The 16,607-nt window shown below is 39.2% G+C and overlaps 1 long non-coding RNA gene across 1 annotated transcript in view; it reads left to right on the top strand.

Moving 5' to 3' along the window:
• LOC309669333 overlaps positions 1-16,607 on the top strand; it is a 40,303-nt gene that overhangs the window by 11,574 nt on the left and 12,122 nt on the right. Inside the window, exon 2 of the long non-coding RNA XR_014268899.1 lies at positions 11,713-11,772. This is a non-coding gene — a long non-coding RNA (uncharacterized lncRNA). The remainder of the gene's footprint in view (positions 1-11,712; positions 11,773-16,607) is intronic.

Below are 16,607 nucleotides of genomic sequence, written 5' to 3'. Positions count from 1 at the left end.
TATCAAGGTGATTTTTTTTTAATTGTCTATCTGACTATAGACAGAAAATACATTTGGATTTTCTGTGGTCTTACACAACACTTAAAAATAGGCTCACTTTGTCTTTCTGTTTCTTGTTGACATAAGCATTCTGAAAGATTTTTGTGTTTAAAGAATTTTTTTACTTCTTAATACAGAGTGATCAAAAATAGAAAATATTACCCTTATTTGGTATAAGTCTTCTTGTACTAAATTATATGACAATGGAAGGTTTAAGATTGTCTTTTTTGAGTTAAGGTGATATTGTTACAGGTGATAATTCTTGCAGAAACAAAATAAAAATTTAAACAGTTTGGCTAAAAATTCTTTCCTCTCTCAGACACTCAGCTTCTAGTTCTTTAGCTTCAGCAGTCTTTTAATTGTTAGTTGTCCCAGCCAGCATGATGCTTAGGCCCTGATTCCCCTATTCTAAACATAGAACAAGATCGTCAGGATCACCTGCTGGAGAAGTGGCTGGCTTCTCAGTGCCTGAGACCCTTCTATCTGTCACACTCAGCCACCTCATCTGTGGGCCTGAATATCCAGCGTAAATCTTTTAGTCTGAGTGCTTTTTCTCTCTGTCTGAATGGCTCTGTTTTCATCCTCCTCGCCTTCCTCTGCTGAATCAAGGTCAGCAAGACCAGCCAGAGGGAAGCGCAGAAAAACAGCGTAGTGACAAGAGTTAGCAGACCTCAGTATGAATTGACCGGTGAAGGATGATTTCAAAAGATCTCAGCTGCTCTAAAACCGGCCACTAAAAAAAACAGTATCTCCTCCAGTTGATGATAAGGATGATCTGACTCTCGCCTATCCATCCCCCACCCCATGCACACTCTCCCTATGTATTTAGAATATATATATTTCTTAAGTCCCTGCCTGCATCACTCCTCTGTCACAGTAATTTTCATGGGAAAAATTGCTATCCATCAATTTGTGAGCTGTTGGACTTTTTAGGAATACATCATAAGCATATCAAGGTATAGAGAAGAGAGGTGAAAATGCATTTAGCTATGGAGGGCAAGAAGCAGATGTCAAAGATACATTTTTCCCTTCCCTATGCAAAAACCTTTCTGGCAAATTTATTTTAAGGAGCTAACACAGTTATTCCTAAGTAACGGCTTTTACCACATAAATTCAGTCTTGAATAGAGTGGCTATTGCTTACACTTCTGATTTTAACATGAACATTTTCACAAGAAATTGTGTGTAGTGATAGAAACTGCCTGCTGTGGCAGTGATTGTGCCTAATTGCAGACAGGAGATATCCATAGGTCCATCCTCAGTCAAAAACTGCTTGTTTGGTTCCCCTCTGCTTATGGAAGTGGAGGGGATTATCAGATTTTGACTCCTTTTTACCCCAAAGGAACCTTTATCAGTCCCTGAACATTCTGCATATTTTCAAATAGATAATTTATAATTGTTTAAATATAAAAATATAAATTTTCTTTACCCCAAGTTTAAATTATTGGTAGTACTAATAAAAGTGCCCTGATTAAGAAGTGCTAGGCTCTGTATAACATAATATAAATAGTCTTGCCTAACAGATAACCAGCTAAATACAGGATGGGAAGGTGGTAGGACAGCATAATGATCTTGTTTTGCATGAAAAGCAATAATCTTAGTTGATCACACTCTGAGACAGACTATAGTTCAAAAAAAAGGAATAAGTGTTAAATAAGACAGAAGACGGTCATTTATTTTTTTCTGAGCAGGACTTCCTTATCAGCCTGCAGACACTGGAAGCTCCCTTCTCCTCTTGATGGGTATCAGAGTGCAAAAGGTCTAGCTGATAAAATTCTTTAATGATCTAAAGGTAACTTTGGGAAGTAAAGGATATCAGATATTGGAGGCTGAATGAACTATTGCTCTCTGTATAGTAGCAGTGGCTTATCTTTCATACAGTGAAAAAACTGAGCAAAGTTTGAAGCAGAATAACTGTTTATTTGGCTTTGTAAATATGGATTTAAACAGCAAGTAGAATGGAGAAAATAGAGCAGTGGGAACCTTTTCATCTGTCCTCAATTAATTTGTTTCTGTTAGGGTTCATGGACCAAAATAAATAAACAAATAAATCCTGACATTGTTATTAATCATATTTATTATTGCAGTGGTTAAGGGTCAGCCAAGTATTGATCTCCATTTTGCTAAGCCCTGTACAAACACCGAGTTGACAATTTAAATAGACAAGTTGCAAATAATTCAGAGCATAACTGGAATAAACTGGTCATAGCAGGACCCATCTTGTCAATTCCACAATTAATTTTAGTAGGAGATGAATCATTCAAAAAGAGAAGTAAAGTGAAGTTGGTTATGGAGTGACTGAAGGGCAGGAAAAAGAAGAATGTGGAAAAAGATAAGTATGTGTTGGGGTCATAGAGCTTCTTGCAAAGTAAGAACTAGATTATTATTAAGAGACAATCAGATACTATGGAGTCATCTCTCCTCCAAAACAGAAAATCATAGTCTCATGACTGACATTAAATCTGTGCTCAGAACCTCATTCAAACGTACATTTATTGAGAGCAACATACTTTTTTTGTGTGTTGCCAGCATGCAGGCAACTTGATTTCACCCATTTTTACATCATGTGTAACAGCGAGAACAATTGAAGGGAACCTGGGGCTGATCATAGCCTTTCAGCTCTTCTCCACCCTGTTCTTGTTTCCTGCAATTTCAACATAAGCCAGTTTCTAATTTTCCATTCAGTTCTTCTGTATCACTGGCACTATTCTGCCCCTTCAGACTAGAGCGTGCTAGGCCACCTCTACAAAGTCTTCTTAGGTTCTGGCGTGGCCAGGAATTGCATGTGGTTGCAGGGACTTCTACTCTTCAGTCTTTGTGGAAGTGCCACTGCTCCTGTATGTAGCCCACCTCTTGGGACCCCTCTGTCTAAGCAGTCCTGAGTGACATGGAGCCCTACACCACTTACTGCTGGAAAGAGAGGAACTCTTTACTGTCCCAGTGGCAGTCAGACACCTCCCATTGTTTTTTTAGTATCGTTACAGCACTGGAACAGTTTGCCTGGACAGGTTGTGAAATACCCATCCTCAGAGAGCTTCAAAATGTGATTGGACAAGGCCCTAGGCAATCTGTTCTAGCTTTGATGTTAAGCATGCCTTGAGCCATATGTTCGTCTGGATGGCCTCCTATGGCCCCTTCATACCTAAATTACTCTGTGACGACCCAAATTACTCTGTCAATAGGTCAGTAAAATCTTTGGACAAAAATTTTTAATTTTATCATCTTTTAAGTATTTAATGAAGGATGGAAAAGATGAGGCCTGAGTTGCCTCCAAGTGATATCATAGATCTTCCAAAGCTGCATTTGAAACAACTGTAACTGCTCAAAAAAGCTCGTCAGTAATGTCAGAGCCTTTTTTGATTTAGTTTTCATTTATGGATTTACCTTTTCTTGCCCATGGAGTTTAAAACAGCTGGGGCACAATTCTTCGTCACAGGTGATGTTTTATTTAAGGACTTCAGTGGTTAAAGGAGTTCTCAACAGACCTTAAGTTTACTTGATCTATTTCACGGGACCTTTACTAGACGTCTTCTATATGCCTCTTTCAGAGTTTCAGGAAAAGATTTTTTGGAGTTTTGGAGTTCTAAATTTCTAGCTACCAACAAGTAATCTTTTGGCACAAAAACAACAACTCATCTGGCAATGGGTATATATTTGTCTTAATTCTCTCCTGAAACAAATCAGAAGAGCTTTTGTGTTTTTAACTGAAATGGCTTCAGGTTAATTCACAATGCAGCAAAATTTGATTATTTAATCTTCTCAATATTAACCTGTTTGTGCCTTTCAAACCTGGCTTTCCAGTGAAATTATAAAATACCTGAGTATATATTTTATGCATGCAAGCTGCTAGCTCTTTTTTTCAATCTTATTATTGACCATAAGGAAATGTGGACTGGACACAGCATTACAGTTTTAGTATCCTTATTCAAGCAAAAGGGAACAAACCCTATGAATTATTGATCAGATAAATACAATGATATGTGTATATATATATATGCAGGTATATAATACATATTACATATCCATCCCCACGTGCATCCCATCTTCTTTTTAGTGTTCCATGTTCAGTCTGCTTGAAACAGTAATTTCCTTGAGAAAAGTACTTGTTTTTCCCCCTGAATATGCAATATTTAAGCAGTATGATAGATTCAAAATCCACTGAAGTGAATGCAACTGTCCAGCTTCAGTGGTCTTTCAGTCTAGGTTCTGGTGATGTGTTGACAATAACTTAAATACTTGTTTCCTATTCAGTGATGTCATTTTTTATAGAATAGGTGCACCATAAATCCTTTTTTTATTAAGTGGCCACTCCTAGATGGAGCTGTATGAAATATGAGTGGTGCTGGAGTTCGGTGTATGCTTGATCAACTTGAGGTAACAGTACTTCTTTATCAGTTACATTGTCAGATAAATTGCTTCTGGCTCCAACCTGTTTAAATGCTGCAGCAACCATGTTGCTGTTCCTGGTGATTATATTGTTACTACTACTGTTCTCTGTCCTCTGCATTAGCTTCCTGTCAGTTTGTGTGTTAATTTTTAAAATTTTATCATTGACTTTCAAAGCATGCGAGGGTGAAACCTTTCCATTATTGTTAACCTACAAAGTTTTCCCAAACCTGAATAGATGTGTGCTGGGATCGGCAAAGGTGCATGAGGAACATGGGTATCCAGCTCCATTGGCACTGCTCTCAGACTGGCTGCCTAAGTTCCTTAGATGCCTTTAAAAATGGCAGACCTTAGAATTTTCCTCAACAGTCTAAATCTTAAATGCGTACCTCATTAGATGCTTTGTTAAAGTACATTTCCCCCACCTCTGGTTTCATTTAGGTTGTGTGGATCTGCTGAGGTTCTTTTTAAGAGGGCAGTACATCATCCTTTCATCATCTATGTTCATCCAATATACTTGATGATACATACAGATTTTTCTAGGTTGTCATTCTATTATAAACACATCAATATAACTCCTCTACCCATTTGTCACCTCAGCCTGGAAATGCCACTGTGAAGAGACAGCCATAGCTAAGCAGAGAACTCATGGTGGAGCTTTCACTGCAGACAGGCAGCACACACACACAGATGGTGCAAGTAGGGACAGTCTGTGAAGAAGACATTTAAGAAATACTGCCCAGAGATTCATGGGAGGTGTTAGGAGGCCAAACCTCAACTGGAGTTGACACTTGTGTGGGATATCAAGAGCAACAGCAAGAACTTCTATTCTGACAGCAGTAATAAAAGCCTGAACAAGGAAAGTGTGATCCCATTGCTGAATGGGTGGTTTAGTAACAACATACACAGATAAGGCTGAGGCAACCAGTGCCTTGTTTGCTTCAGTCTTCACAAACAAGGTGTCCCTGGCCTCTGTGCTTAGTGAAAAGGCTTAAGGAGAACTACCAGCGGTGGATGTAGATTGAGGCAGGGGTAACTTGAGAAAACTCAACCCATAGAAGTCCATGGCCTGTACCCAAGGTTTTTGAGAGAGCTGACAAGTGTTCTTGTGAGGCTGTTTTCTACTTTCAGAACACTTTCAATGCTGACTTCCACAAGATCCTCATAAGGAACCTGATGAAGTATGGGCTGGATGAGCAGACAGTGAGGGGGACTGAAAATTAGGTGAACGGCCAGGTCCAGAGGGTGCTGATCAGTGGCACAAGTCTAGCTGGAGGCCAGTAACTAGTGGTGTACCCCAGGAGTCAATACTGGGGCCAGTCCTGTTCAACATTTCATTAACGATCTGGATGATGGAGCAGAGCGTACCCTCAGCAAATTTGCTGCGGACACAAAACTGGAAGGAGTGGCTGATATGCCAGAGTGTTGTGCTGCCATCCAGAGGGACCTCAACAGGCTGAAGAAATGGGGTCACAAAGTTCAGCAAGGGAAGATGCAAAATCCTGCACCTGGGGAGGTCCAATCCTATGCACCAGAATATGCTGAGGGCTGACTGCCTGGAAAGCAGCTTTGCAGAAAAGGACCTGGAGGTCCTGGTGAGCACCACATTGAACAAACCAGGACATGCAGCTATGTTCACTTGCAGAAAAGCAAGCTAATGGTATCCTGAGCGGCATGAGGAGTGTTGCCAGCAGGTCAAGGGAGGTGATCTTTCCCCTCTACTCAGCACTGGTGAGGCCACACCTGGAGTGCTGGATCCAGTTCTGGACATCCCAGTACAAGAGAGACATGGGCACACTGGAGAGAGTCCAGCGAAGGGCCTCTAAAATGATTAAGGGACTGGAACATCTGTCATATAAGGAGAGGCTTAGAGAGCTGGTACTGTTTAGCCTGGAGAAGAGAAGGCTCAGGGGAGATCTTATCAATGTATGTAAATACCTCAAGGGAGGGTGCGAAGAAGACAGTCAGCCTCTCTTCAATTGTGCCAGTGACAGGACCGGAGACAATGGGCATAAACTGAAACACAGGAGGTTCCATATGAAAGAAACAATTTTTTACTTTAAGGGTGACTGAGCACTGGCAGAGGTTGCCCAGAGAGACTTTGGAGTCTGACCTTGGAGATATTCAGAAGCTGTCTGGACATGGTCCTGGGCAACCAGCTCTATGTGGCCTTCCTTGAGCAGGGCAGTTGCACCAGATAACCTTCCAATGCCCCTTCCAACCTTAACATTCTGGGATTCTGGGATTCTATGACTTCTTTGAAAAGATATGGAGATCAAGGAAGATCCCTAGTGATTGGTTGGATCATCAAGCTCAGAGAGCAGTGGTTAGTTGGTCATGGACTACCTGGAGCTGAATGACAACAGCTGCAGTGGTTTATACTGGAACCTGTCCTTTTAAGCACATTTATCAATGACCTGGAGAAAACAATGGAGTCCTTGCTTCTCAAGCTTGCAGGTGGCACCAAACTGGGTGATAGTGACCAATTGTGATCAAGGCAGGGCTGCCATTCAGGGGCACCTGGACAGGCTGAAAGGATTGATCAACAGGAATCTCTTGAAATTTGGCAATATGTCCTGTGTATGGGAAGAGAAAACCCTCTACAAGAATACAGGCAGGGGACAGAGTGGCAGGGAAGCAGCTCTGCAGAAGCTGGACATGAGCCAGCAGTGTGTCCTAGCAGAAAAGAAAGTCCTGGACTATATTAACAGAAACATATCTGATAGCTGGAAAAAATTATTATTCCCACCTGTTCAGCACTCGTAGACCCCATCTAGAGAAAGGCACTGATAAACTGGAGCAAGTTGCAGTTGAACTAGATGATTGTTTTAGGTCCCTTCCAAATGAACTGTCTATTCTATTCTATTCTATTCTATTCTATTCTATTCTATTCTATTCTATTCTATTCTATTCTATTCTATTCTATTCCTATTCTACCCTGCTCTACTCTAAAGTTCAACAGAATTTGCAGAAGGTTGGACTTGAGACCTCTTGAAGTCCCTTCTAACCTGAGTCATCCAAAGAACTGATGCTCCTATCCTCAGAATTCTTTTCACAGTGGACAATCCCAAATATGCAAAATCCTTGTGATTAGGAGTTTGTGTGACACTTTCACCTAAAATTTCATCAGGAATATTAATGATGAACTGAGCTTACCAATAGGTTGGTTCCTTTAGTAGGAACTTGACGGAATTTCTGTCTTGCGTTTTTTATATGTGCTCTATGTGAATGCTCTTGCTTTGTGTGTCTTTTCTTCTGAGGGGGATGAAGAGAGAAAAAAAATGTTTTTTTTAATGCCTTGACACAGGCAAGTTTACTCTTCTTCCTCTTCCTGTTTGACTCTGTTTTTTCACATTCAAAGGGGCTTGTGACACCTGCAGTTTCACTTGCCCAGGTGAGCTTTGTCTCTTACGCCTCTCAGCAGTAAGTCATGCTACAAATTTTTATCTGACTTTGCAGTTTCTATAAGCAAAAAATTATGAGGTACAAAATAGATACGACTTTTTACTGACCTTGTTGTTAGGCCCATCTGCAAATTCCCTAATTTGTTGGTACTTATTTGCACCAAGAAAGCTGAAAAAAGTAGTTTAAATTTTGTATTTCTTTAAAAATGATGTAATAGACAAGTATTATCTTGAGGGCAGTGGATGTTGTCTACCTTGACTTCGGCAAGGCTTTCGACACTGTCTCCCACATCATCCTCACAGGCAAGATTAGGAAGTGTGGGTTAGATGAATGGACAGTGGGGTGGATTGAATAGTGGCTGACAGATAGAGCTCAGAGGGTTGGGGTTAGTGGTGCAGAGTCTGGTTGGAGGTCAGTAACGAGTGGTGTCCCTCAGGGGTCAGTACTGGGTCCAGTCCTGTTCAATATATTCATCAATGACCTGGATGAAGGGATAGAGTGTACCATCAGCAAGTTTGCTGATGACACGAAACTGGGAGGAGTGGCTGACATGCCAGAAGGCTGTGCTGCCTTACAGTGTGACCTGGACAGGCTGGAGAGTTGGGCAGAGAGAAACCTTATGAAATTCAATAAGGGCAAGTGTAGGGTACTGCATCTGGGGAGGAATATCCCCTCTCTGCTCTGGTGAGGCCGCATCTGGAGTATTGTGTCCAGCTTTGGGCTCCCCAGTTCAAGAAAGACAGGGATCTGCTGGACAGGGTCCAGCAAAGGGCTACAAAGATGATTAGGGGATTAGAACATCTTTCATATGAGGAAAGGCTGAGGGACTTGGGTCTTTTTAGTCTAGAGAAAAGAAGACTGAGGGGGGATCTTATTAATGCTTATAAATACTTAAAGGGAGGGTGCCAGGGGGATGGGAACAGTCTTTTTTCAGTCATGCCCAATGATTGGACAAGAGGTAACGGGCACAAACTTGAACATAGGAAGTTCCATCTAAACATGAGGAGGGACTTCTTTACTTTGAGGGTGGCAGAGCACTGGAACAGGCTGCCCAGAGAGGTGGTGGAGTCTCCCACTCTGGAGACATTCAAAACCTGCCTTGTCGCCGTCCTGTGCAACCTGCTGTAGGTGACCCTGCTCTGGCGGGGGCTTGGACTAGATGATCTCCAGAGGACCCTTTCAACCCTGACCATTCTGTGATTCTGTGATTCTGTGATTCTATATTTGGCAGTTCTCAGTAAAGGGTTTTCTGAAGATGCGCTAACGAAAATATCTTGTTTGGGTAAGATAAATTATTTTCTCGAATAATGAGCTGAAGGATCAAACAGATGTGAAAGTAGGTACAAAAATGAGAGAATGACAACTTCAGCAAATGCTATCTTGCTTCCTATTAAGGTGTACATTACTCGGTGTCAGCACTGATTGGTCTAACCAACTAAGCTTAGTCTAAGCAAGGATCTTTGGGATTATCAGAGAGGGAAGCAAGTGGTACAAGAGGAACGTACTTTTTTCAGGATCTTTCCCTTTTAGCTTTTCACACAAAATCAAGCCATAGCTATAGCAGAGGGAGTGGCAGAATAATTCTAGGGGCCAAGTCTCAATGAAGGAGGGCAGCATGTGGGATACAAATTTGCTTCAGAGGTTTATGAATAGAGGCATTTTGGATTTCTTTGCAGAGATACTGAGTTTGTGAGCTTCTCCTTCCAAAGGAGGTATGAGTCATGCAAAAGGTGTTGTTTAAAAGCACTGATAAACACTAGATTTTTCTTTGTGAAAAATTAATGATGGTAAAAGAGGAAGTTTCAAAGTTAGGTGTCTAATTCTTTATTTCACCACCTAAGTGACTGGAATTGCTTTCTTTGTTACAAACAGGTACAACCTTTGAGCAGAACTGGGCTTCAAATACACTTCTTAAAACAGGTAATTTTATTTCATGTTAGTGTACTAGGTGCTAAATGATTATACATTATTGATCTGCACAGCCAGTCTTCAAAACTGTTATTATTAAACAGAAGTCTTCGTGTGGAAGCATTTTTTGAAGAGAACATAGTTTTGCTCTTTTTAGTGAACTAGAAGTAAATTCTGAATTTGCTTTCTTATCATGTCCATACTCTGGTTCTGTAATAGGTTATTATATGTTTTCAGTTCTTGAGGTTTTGGATATGGTAAGAAAAAAATGTAAGTGTCACTTCTGGAGTATACAGTAGGTAGTTTACTTTGTAAAAAGCAAATAACTCAGCTTTTTTCTTCTCCCTCCAAAATATAGGTGACAGGTTATTTATAAAAACACATCTTAGGCGAGTAATTCAAACCTCAAATTTTTATATTCCTTTAAGTGTCATTTTTTCCCTAAAGGCTGTTATCAAAATAATCTAAATCACTTTCTTTATATTAATCAAAGAATTACAGCACTTAAATTTGTAGTTGTCACTCACATAGTTTGTGCCTAAAGCATTTTGAAATTGTTTTGTGTGGTCTTTTCAATCACTGTGGGTTTTTTTCTCAAGACATTGTCAACATGCACAAAGAATGGGATCACAATAGTGATGAATTTCATTCCTTTGGGACTTTGAAGGTGAGGTGTAATCTGATCACCAAGGGTTTTAACAAAACTAGTCATTGTTTCAGGAATTCTAACATTAAGCACAGTCAAAAACTACTCAGTCATAGAACATATTTTCCAGCAAATTAAAAAGTAACAAACCCAGGAGTTTCCTACTCTGTTTAACAAAACCTAATGAAATCTGTAACTGAACATCTTCAAGAAGTAGCTTCTAGTTTTTATGTTGAAAGTTCAAGGACAGTTAACACCTCATCATTAGTTTGGGCATTTTATATCACAGCAAAATTCCTAAAATAGCACCTGCATTATGACTGTAGATTAGATTATTCATATAAATATTACTAGGAATTATTCGTTCATGTTGTAGAACCTCGGAAAAGCAGAGTATTGCTTACTAGAGAACACATGAGCTTCTTGAAATAAGTAATTTTGTCTGTAATTAACAGGCACTGAGAAAAAAGACGAATAGTTCAATGACTGATAGAAATGATGCATTTGATTATTGGACAGTCATGCATAAAATAAATGTGAAAATAATATCTCTAATACAAGCTAATGCAAACAGTTTAGTAATTTTAAGTAGAGTCATCAATTAAATGGACATTGCTGAGGTCTAACATATTTATCTTTGATAGTGTATCTTCTTAACCAGCTCAAATTCAACAAACAGGATTAATCTAAAGACTTATGGGATAAATAAATACAACGTTCATCCCAGCATCTTGGATATATACTTTCTGGGGTGATACAGACTTTTTTTTATTACCTCTGAATGAGTTTGTGAATTAAACTGTAAAGGACAAAAGAGAGGAATATACTTATTACCCATTAATAGAATGTTATTTCAGGTCCCCTATAAAAAGTCTGTTATACAGTTTCACACTTTGCTGAGCTCACTGTAATTATGACAGTTAACAGAAATGTAATTCGTAATAGAAAGAGTAATAATGAATATTTAGGACTTATTGTGGTGTGTTTTGTATAAATACGTGTAAATTATCCACTGAAGCCGACCAGCACTTGTGTATTCTCTCATATTCAGGGTATTTATCTGTGGCGTAATCTCCTTAAGTTGCACTGAATTCATTCAAAAATTAGCCAATAAAATCAACAGTGGTAGAAAAAGCCCAAGAAAGAATGATGTTTGCATTTGGACAAGTACATTGAAGGAAACAAAAATATAAATGAAGGAAATAAATGTGTTCTTTTTCTTCATTTTATTCAAAGTACAGCCAGAACTCTTGGGTAATTTTCTCCACCTTTTTGACAGCCCTGACAGAACTGAATGTTGTGGTTTGATGCCTTTTTTTTTTTAATCAGTAGGACAGCAACTAAGAATTTTACCCATGACAGCCAAAGAGTCAGAACAAGAAAAGAAAGGTAAATTTCCTCTGGTTACTTTTATAAAGTTACAGGCAGCCCTGCAAATCCTTGAAAATTTTATTTATTTTATGATTTTCCAACTGTTTTGTTGATAATGTAATAAAATTATAGATTAGAACAATGAAAACTAAACTTCCTAGATAATATGTGTTTTTTTTTTTTTTAAATTCTGAGAATAGCGAGATATTGAAGCTAATAAATTACCTTGTTTAAATGGCTGTTTGGAAACCTTTGGCCTGTTACTGAAGAGGTGGGGCAGTTTCGCTTCTCAACTCTAACTGACTCTGAGTCACATCATAATCAAAATATTAACAATAACATCTTTTGTAAATTATTTTTATTATTTTATTTGCCATTTCATCTTGGTTTAGTAGCTCATTTTGATCTTTTTAACGCAGTGATCTTGCTTTTTTTTCTTAATTTCTCTTTTTTCTTTCTTTAATGATGCCTTTGATAACTCTGGGTGTTACAGCAGGGAGAGGGAAAGTGAGAAAGAGAAAAATGTGCAAGTGAACGTCTTCATTGAGAAATAAACCAGAATTTGGCAAATAGTTGAATTAACTGTGTTTACTAGGTGGCTTGCATCATGTTATCCTCTTCCCCCACACAACTAGCTACTGTATTTTAAGGAAGATATCTGAAGTCACACAAAGAATTGAAAAATCAATAAACTAGCTTAGGTGCTCGAGCAGTAAAAAATCAATTTTGTGGTGTCTTGTTTTCTAAGCAAAGTTTGTGGAATTACACTGTAATTATGGATAAACTATGCATAAAAATTAACCTCCCTGAAGGTCTGAAAATATACAATTGTATATTTTTTCTTTAATAATCAGTACTAAATGCCATTATTTAATGACATTTTCAAACAAATAAGTTTATCATTTAGTACAGTGATCTATCCAGTAAATAAAATAATTTCATTCCAATATATATTTCATTTCTATTACTATATAATATGTATGTAATCATATGTATTCATCTCCATCCTTTATGTGTAAAATGGGAAAAAAATAATTGTGTCTTTGATTACAGCCTTTACTCTCATTTGAAAGGCAAACCTCTCCTGTCACGAGTGGAACAGATACGCTAAGGGGCCAGTGGCCCATTCGTTTTGAATTTTATTTTCAGTAAATCGAGAATGCATCTGTACCATCAGTGACAAAAGAGAATGGATGGTCACACGAAAACTCTGGATCTCAGATCTGTTATGTTCATTGACAGATGATCCAGTGACCAGGATTCAGTGAACAACTGACTACAGTCAGATTTGCATCAAGTGCTGTGTTTTTAGATTTCAAACCCATCCCCTCTAGAAGCAACATCTAGGAAGGTTAAACATGCCTCACTCAGTTTGGGGCTGCATCACACATGTTAATGTGAGATAACAGCTGCTAAGTGACCAGTACGGTTTGAAGGATTGTGGGTATTTTCATGGCAGATGGATGTCAAAACTCACATCGCTTATGGGATCACCTTACAGTAGACTACCTAGGAGATACAGGTTCTAGTCCTTAGGTTGCATGTATAAAAGGCTTGCTCAGTGTTTTTAAGAAGAAGGCGCTCTCCCTGTCCCTAGGATTATTTTACAGGATTGTCTTGTGACCTGGCCTGCCCAGGAAGAGGAAAGACTGACTATTCTTACCTCTATGCCAGGCAAATGCTGCATCTGCTAGGTAAAAGTTAGATATCGTATATATAGCACTATCACCGTGTAACCATTATGGTTTGTATGGGGTCTGAGAATAAGAAAATAATCAAAGTGAACCCTAGGGGTGAGACAGGCCGAGATGCACCCAGTTTGAAATTCTCGCTGATGTGTGAAGAATGGCTGCAAGAGTGCTGTGTGCCATCAGGCGTTGGGTAGCTATGGTCATGGCTGGTAGCAAAAAATTAGAGAACAGTATTAGCACCACTGAAACCCCGAGGGACTTCTGTGTCTTCAGATTTAGCAGCAAAAAGGCAAGCGGACAGGTAAATTTAATATTTAAATTTTAGAGTGTACCATGGCACTGAGAGTATTGAAACACAAGACTGATGTGGACAAGGAAGTTCCCTACTCCCATGCAGATGGGACTTCATGCACTGCGTTCTGTGTCCTGCAGCCACGGGGTCAGAGACTTCAAGCTGCTTATCAGGCTCAATCTTTCTCCCTGTCACACTTGCATTGCTGCTGCAAGAGCCAGGAAAAAGCTATGGACCTGTGTGTGGGATGCAAATAGGTATTGGGGGGTGTCTAATCTCTCTGTTCCTCCCAACTAGTGCCTGTTTTTATCCTGAGAAACTTCTATCTGTATAACCTGATGGAGGAAAAAGTACGACAGCGGATAGGATTCATAGTCCTAGGAAAACATTTCACATATGTAAAGAAGTGGACAAATTGTAGTCATTATAATGTTTTAAAAGTCTTAGTAGGCACATTGCTGGTGTTTTTAGAACTTACTTTACTTAGATTAAAACCCAAAAGGATTTTAACAGAGTGAAAGAGTCACAAGTAGCATTTCTTAGCATTTAGAATTAAAGTGGCCTGCTCAAGCCAATGCATCAATGAAAAGGAAAAGCCAAGCTTGCCTTTTAGAGTTCTTTAAACAGAAAGACTTATTTTGATTGTAACAAAAAGACCCATAAATCTATGCACATATATATTGATCTTTCTTTCCTCTTAAAAATGACTCTGTCCCAGTAAGTTGGCATATTTCATAAACAAACCAAGAAATTATTGATCCATCATATACTCTAAAAATCCTGTGAAGAATCTAGGTTGCTTTTAAGTTCATGCTGTTCCTAAGGGAATGAAAAACTCCAAAATGAAAAATAGATATTTAAAAAGAAGCACAAATAATAGAAGACGTATAGCTACTTTTACTTCTGCTTAACTTTTCATCATAATTCATTCTCTGTTCATCAAAACTATTCTTTGTGAGCTAATAGGAAATGTAATTTCATAATATGATTCCTTGTGGCGGCTATTAGTTATTAAATTAATTATATATCCCTGCAGATATCTCTGTTACTTTTTGGCAAACGCTGTGATAGTGCATATTTTCTTAAGCAGGAATAGTACAAAATTAAGACAGCCTAGCATCTCATTGCTGAAAACAATGTTATATTCGGTTTGGTTTAGAGATGGATTCTAGTCACATGTCCTATTGAAAAGGAAATAATGAAGTAGATTGCAGGTGCTTAGTAGTACTAAGTTAAGGAACAATGCTATGAAATGTTAGAGCCAGGTCAAGCTATCTTCCTTACACTGTTTTGAAGAGCTGACATGACACACGGAATCACCAGGAGCTTAACCATGAATGACTTCACATCCCAGGGACGGCAGTAGGCTGACATTGCCTTCCGGAAAGGAGAGGGAATTCATTATATTAGTTAGTGGTAAACCAAGCCATTGTTACTGGCTATTTATTTAGTCACCGATCCATTAACTACAAAGATGCAGTTCTTCTCCATTAAAGTGTAATAACAGAGCTGTGGAAGCTAGGACTATTTTTGCAGAACAGCTGCCCTGAAGTAGCTGAAATTCCTGTACTTAGGCAAATATCAGGAAAAAAAAGCTTGGACGCTGTGGTGCAAAACTGTGGTCTGAAAAAGACTTCCCTCTTGTCAGCTGTCTAGTCCTGGAGACGCTTTCCAGTGTCACCTGAAAGTTCCTCATGTTCCTGCTCTTCTTCTTTTGTCCTTGCCTTTTTGTACTTGCTCCCACCTGCACAGGTAGATGTCCCCTTCCTCTGATGGGGTGAGAAACAAGAACTCCATGAGCAGTGTTTAAATCTCCTGCTCAGTCTTTAGCAGCGGGCTGTCAGCTCACCTATACACACTCACAGGGCTGGGCATGAACTAGGGCATGAATCAGTTGTTCCCGTGTGCACAATGGCACAGATTCTGTAAGAAGAAAAGAGAGTGCAGACAGTTACTTTCTGCCCCCTATTCCTTTATTTTCTTGTCTTTGTCAAGCAAGCAATGCCTTACTTTTAAGGCTTTTCTTCTATTTTGCCTATTATGTGAATAAGAGGAAGGCCGAAAAGATCAATCAAACCTTGGCAGAACAATGTAGGAGTTGATTAAAGATGTTTTCAACAGTAAGAGTAAAAAAAGCTTAAGCAGCATACAGGATCCTTATGCTAACCACAAAAATAAAAAAAAAATAGAAAAAGAAAAGCTTCTTTGTACTGATCTAACAGCACACTGAACTACCAGAAATACAAATCATGGAGCTGATTCATGAGATTGTATTTGTTAGATCTTTTTTCCCCCTCTCTTGTAACACAGTAGGGTAGAGCTGTGCAAGGAAGAAGCCTTTGTGACTAACAGCCATGTGAAATGTGAATGTTTACTGTTTGTGTGCCCTCTGTGTTTTATTGCAAAGATTGAGTGATCGTTATGAGTAGGGGAAAAGCCAGCTCCTCTGATTGCGACTTTAAGGGTCGAGGGCCTTACTAGAGTTTTCTGAATTTTCATTTGATTTTTCCGGCCTGTACATTGAAGGAAATCTCCAGCCTTTGTGGAGCTTCACTCCTGCTGCTGAGGGGGTTGTAGAGACGAGTTTCTGAGCTGGTATGTGAAACTGGGAAAACAAATTGGCTTTTTCTGAGCTTACAGTAAAGCCCAGCTGAAGTTTTCAGAGAGCTGTGGTGGAAAACTTCCTTCAAGCTGGGTACGGACTCATTCACTGAGGCAATATGAGGAGAGAAGAATAAAGCTTTCCCTCACTTGTCTGAGTGAGAAAAAAATCAGCACAACAAACAGGGAGAGGTATTATTAGTATTCACTCCATCAGAAGGATATCAGAATGACTCAAACTGAGCTGCTGCTCTGAAGGCTGCTTTATA

The sequence above is a fragment of the Vanellus vanellus genome (genome assembly GCF_965231255.1).
Source record: "Vanellus vanellus genome assembly, chromosome: 2".
NCBI lineage: Eukaryota > Metazoa > Chordata > Aves > Charadriiformes > Charadriidae > Vanellus > Vanellus vanellus.
This window is presented reverse-complemented; position numbering and strand designations above follow the sequence as displayed.